At 35.4% G+C, this 5153-nt stretch overlaps 1 long non-coding RNA gene across 1 annotated transcript; it reads left to right on the plus strand.

Moving 5' to 3' along the window:
* The first annotated feature begins 917 nt into the window (after positions 1-917).
* Positions 918-4160, plus strand: LOC131644770 (uncharacterized). The gene is made up of 2 exons (XR_009296647.1): positions 918-3702; positions 3789-4160. It is a non-coding gene; the product is annotated as an uncharacterized LOC131644770 (long non-coding RNA).
* Positions 4161-5153: the final 993 nt, after the last annotated feature.

The raw sequence follows: 5153 nt of genomic DNA on the forward strand, positions 1-5153 counted from the left end.
TACATGTATTTTTATTATATTTATTTTTCATGGCATAGATAATTAACAATCAAAAGACGCACGACGTTTGGCAAGGATAGGGATCTGGCAACCCTTAGGTACCGAGTTCGACTCCCAGCATCCTCAATTTATTTTTACAAATCATATGTTCGTAGATTGTGTATGACCAGGCTTGTGCACACCCACAATACACTCCCAGATCTCTGCCATTGGATTCTTTCAAGCCCAGATCTAACAGTCCAGAGGATCACGCCCATGGTGCTCCTTCAAGGCCTAGCAACACCAGATTTTTATCCAGGTTTTTTAATAATTAAATTTGTTTTTTTTTCTTATTCAAACTTTTGTTTTTTATTACTTATTTTAAAACCTAATTTAATTTAGTTTTAAAAATTAAACTTTTTCTTTCTCCTTCATAAAAAAAATCAAACCTTTTTATTTATAAATTTATTTTTTATTTTTAATTTTAATTAATTGATAATTAGGTTAATTTAATTAGAATTAGGATTAATTGATTTAAATTAAATTAGGATTTTAAAATTAATTAGGTTAAAAAACCAATAATTAATTTTTAGGGTTTGACTAGCCTTGATTAATTTAGAAATCCTTGTAGCCTTAGTTGTCGTCCATTAACTAACGTGTCATTTTTCTCATAAAACCTTCATTCCCTAAAAATCAGGGTTTACCCTCTTATCAAAACTTTTTGTGTGACTTATACTGTTTGCCTTGCCTTTATTTGTTCTATTAACCTGGTTAACTTGTTCCTCATTTGGGGTTTGCCTTTATTATATTTTGCCTAATTTTGTATCTACCCCAAAGCCTTCAATGGTTTATTATATTCCTTCTATATTTTGTCTCTATTTCCCTGCAGGTGTTTATTGTAATAGTTTAGGTTTATTATTTCTGCCTTTTATTTTTCTGCCCACAGGTGTTTATTGTAATAGCGTAGGAATTTTATTTTTCTGCCTTTAATTTCTTCATTTTTTAACTGCGTGGTTAGTAATCTTAGGGAGTGCAAGCCTTGAATTAACATAGCTCACTAATTACAAGATAATATAATTGAATTTAACCACATGATTGTGCCACACACACACACTTTAGGGTAACCTCTCTTGTTGCCTTATTACTGTTTCTTATTGTTGTTGCCTTATTGTTGTTTCCTGTTGCCTTAATTTGTAAAAATAGTCAAGTCCCTCGATTCCGAGGATACCTAAAGCAAATGTTGCCCTCAGTTCATTCATCGTCAGTTTTGTCCCTCGATGTTGCCTCGGAAAATGATGATTTGTCCCCATGGCTAAGGTATCCTCGCATGATGCCTAAAAAGATTAATGACTATTATATCCTTCCCTTTGACTACCTGCCCTCTTTATGGCAGGGGCAGTCTTATGGCGAACGAAAACTCCGATGACCCTTTACATCCAATAAAAGGACTTCCTACCCTCCTATGGTATGTGTAACACGGTGAATTGACTTTTATTTTGTATAAGCAACAATGTTGCGGTGAGCAAGAGTCGCCACCGACTTTTATTTTATCCAATTAGGAAAGGTATAAAAGAACAGGAAAGACCTTCTTTAAAAAGAGATTGAGTTCGGGGGTAGGTTATGAAAAGGAAAGGTGTAAGCACCCTTTTCATCCGTAGTTATCTACGGGATCTTAGTTGCTTGGCTCACTTTTGTTTGAAATGTTTGATTTGTTTGAAAAAGTAGTGTGTGTTTAGAAAAACACTTTTGTTTGAAAATGTCTAAAAAGACAATGTTAAAAAACATGGTGTGAAAAGTATCTGTTTTTGTTTGAATTGATTGTGAGCAAGCACTTAAGAGTTCCTACCCTAATTCGTAAGGTCTTTCCTATTCATTAAGACTTTCCTTGAGCGATAGTACTATCCATACCATATAAGGGTAGGTAGTCCTATACATTGGATGTGCGGGTCATTGAATCGTCTTAGGGACTATCCATACCATATGAGGGTAGGAAGTCCTATGAGATGTGAATAGTCATAAAGGCAACCAGTAAGGATACCTTAGCCATCGGAGGGACAATCACCATTTAATCGAGGGACAATATCATTTATACGGAAAGGCGACATCGAAGGGACTATGATCTTTAAATCGGAGGGACGTGGTGATTTTGAATCGAAGGCAACACGGACTAAGGTATCCCTACGCTCGAAGGGACTTGACTATTGTTTTTCGAAAGGCAACCAAGAGGGGGAACCCTAAAGGTGAGTGTGTGAGCAATAAAAGGGTGTGTTAATTTCAGTTATATTATCTTAAAGTTAGTGATCTAACGGTTACTTTTATCTTACCATACAATCCTAAATCATACATCTAAACAGATAATAACAGCAGTTATAATGTGCGGAAAGTAAAAGTGCGGGAAGTAAATGTCATACGCTATTACAGGGCTTCGGGGAGGGGGTTACATAATTCAAACGGGGATGAAAATTATTACAAAACCCGAATTAAAAATAATATATACAAGACATAAATGGTAAACGTCCGAAAGATCCAAAAGTCTTGGTCTCAAGTGGTACCTCACAAAAATAAGAAAATGTTAGAAAAATAACATGGAATAATGAAGTAAAAATATGAACCAAAATTGATTTAAAAAGAAATTATATGAAAAGAGAAATATATATTTTTTGTATTTTTAATATAAAATATAAATCTAATATTTTTGTATTTTTTGAAATTACTTTTAACGACTAAAGGAACTAACTTTTAAATCAATTTAGAGAAGAAAACAAAAACTAATAAGAGTATTAAAATGGGCTGTACAAACAGAGCAAAAGTGGAGTGCAAAAAGTACAAAGGGGAATGTCAAGTGGATTCGATGGGCTTATTTGAGTTGGCCCAAAAGCAGAATTTTGTAGTAAAATAAAAACTGAGGGGGGTGATTGATGCGTAGGGAGTGTGGCTGAACAACACCAAGTAGGGCCCATACCCGATGGCCCAATTGCCCCATTCACTTAACAAACACACAAAAGAAACCTAGAATCAGAACCAGAAACGGCTGCCCCCCATTTTCTTTCCATCGTTTTTTCTGTCATCGTGAAAAACTCACCGATTCTCAAATCACCATTTTTTTTATATTGAAGCAAGAACAACAATAACATTTGAATTAATACAATGCAATCAATAGAAGAGATAAGATGCTAACCTTCATGGCCTTGACTATGACAACAACCGGATTTTCATGGTGGCGGAGAGTGGTGGTTCCGATGGCCGGGCGATTGAGGTGATGATGAAGATCGAACCGTGTTGCTTTGTGTCTCGGTGATGGTTGTGCGAAGATTGAATCGGAGTTGGTGCGAGTCGATGCGTTGTCGCTGAGGGTGTCACGGCGGAGATCGGCGTGGAGGAGTCGAGAGAAGGCGTGAGTGCCGTTCCGGCGGTGCTTAGACTTCGGAATTGGTTGTGTCGGCTTCGATTTAGAATCTTCTTCTTCTTTCTATCGCTGTGTTTTTGTTGTGCAATTTGTTTGTTGTAGTGGCTGCAAAAGAAACAAAAAACGAATGTTGTGTTGTTAATTCGATGAATTTGAAAGAAATTGATGTTATCACTGTTGTTTCTTCAAATTCTGCATCGCCATTGTTTATGCTTGCAGGTATGTTGTTAATGGAGCTGTTGATGATGAGATAAATCGGCATTCGTATGTTGACGCTGATGAAGAGTTGAGTTGATGTTGTACATCGGAGAGAGGAGGTTGTTTTCGTCGAATCGCTACTGAATCTGTGTTTACGAATCGATGCGGTGTTCTGAGTTGTAACGATTTGACCGTTTTGTTGCAGGTTGTGATTTGAGTTCTGTTGGCCATGGATATTTGCCGTGACACCATATCAGACTGGAGCTTGCGGCGATGGGCTTGAGGCTGTGAGCAGGGATTGATTCCGATTGTGAGTGTTGCTGTGCATAGAAGACTTTCCAGAGGCTGCCGCTACTTGAAGCTAGTCAGAGATGTCGGCCACGACGACTTGTGATTTGTCTTTACGTTATTTCTCCCATTTCTGTTGTTTTTCAGTCTGATTTTTCCTGCAAAAGACTTGAAATACATTGTTACTGATATTTCAATAATTTGGAGTTATGTTTTTGTTCATTGTATTTGAATAATTGGAACTGCTCTGTTTGGATTTAATTTTGAATTAAAATTTCTGTGTCGTTCATCTGGCTTTTGTATGAGACGTTGTTGTCGTATTGAGTGAATCGGTGATTGAGCGGCGTCGGGTTCTCGGATGTGATTATCTTTCTCCGTCCTTCTGAAAAAAACAAAGAATATGAATTGGGTTTGTAATGGTGTTGATAAGTTGCGTAAAAACTCGGGCATGATGCAATCAAGAGGGTGAACATTCTACATAAAAAAACAAATAAACCAAAATCTTATATATCACGAGTACAGTTTTATGTTGATAAATTTTTTTTTTATGTGTATAGATCAACAAAAAACATCGATAATATGTGTGAGTATTTACAGTGTTAAATGAGGGACATTATTAATTGAAAAGAAAATAATCTGATTTAGAAATATGTCAGTTTCAAGTTAAAAATCATATAAGATTAGGGTAGAAATTTATATACGTGCGAATAGAAATTGTATGAATCGTGGAGTTTTTCTCAATGTAAAAAAAAATAATTAAAAGGTACCATCAGAATCATCATCATCTGGTAAAACAAATCGGAAAAAGTTAACAGATTAAAAATAAAATTGGAGGCCTCATATAAAATCATCGGCCAAAAAGTATTTAACAGATTAAAAATAAAATTGGAGGTCTCATATAAAATCATCGGCCAAAAAGTATTGTAAAATCATTTTGAAAAAAATAAAAAATAAAAAGGGAGACCTCTGGTGTCATCATTGGCCAAAAGTTAAAACAAAATGAAAACTTTTGAAAAGAAATTGAAAAAGTGTATGAGAAAAAGTTTGTAAAAATTGTTGGTTAATTGTTGTTGGAGGCGGGAGAGAATGAGAATTGTTGATGAAGAATGAGGATGAGAGGTGTCCACAAGGTTAAGAACCTGGACATACTTGTGTCCAGGTGCAAAAAAAGATAAAAAATAGTTTAAAAAACATAGAAATGTCCAGGTGCAAAAAAAGATAAAAAATAGTTTAAAAAACATAGAAATGCACCAAGCGGGAATTGAACCAGTGACCTTCTGTT

This window comes from Vicia villosa, linkage group LG1, assembly GCF_029867415.1.
Source record: "Vicia villosa cultivar HV-30 ecotype Madison, WI linkage group LG1, Vvil1.0, whole genome shotgun sequence".
In the NCBI taxonomy this organism is placed as follows: domain Eukaryota; kingdom Viridiplantae; phylum Streptophyta; class Magnoliopsida; order Fabales; family Fabaceae; genus Vicia; species Vicia villosa.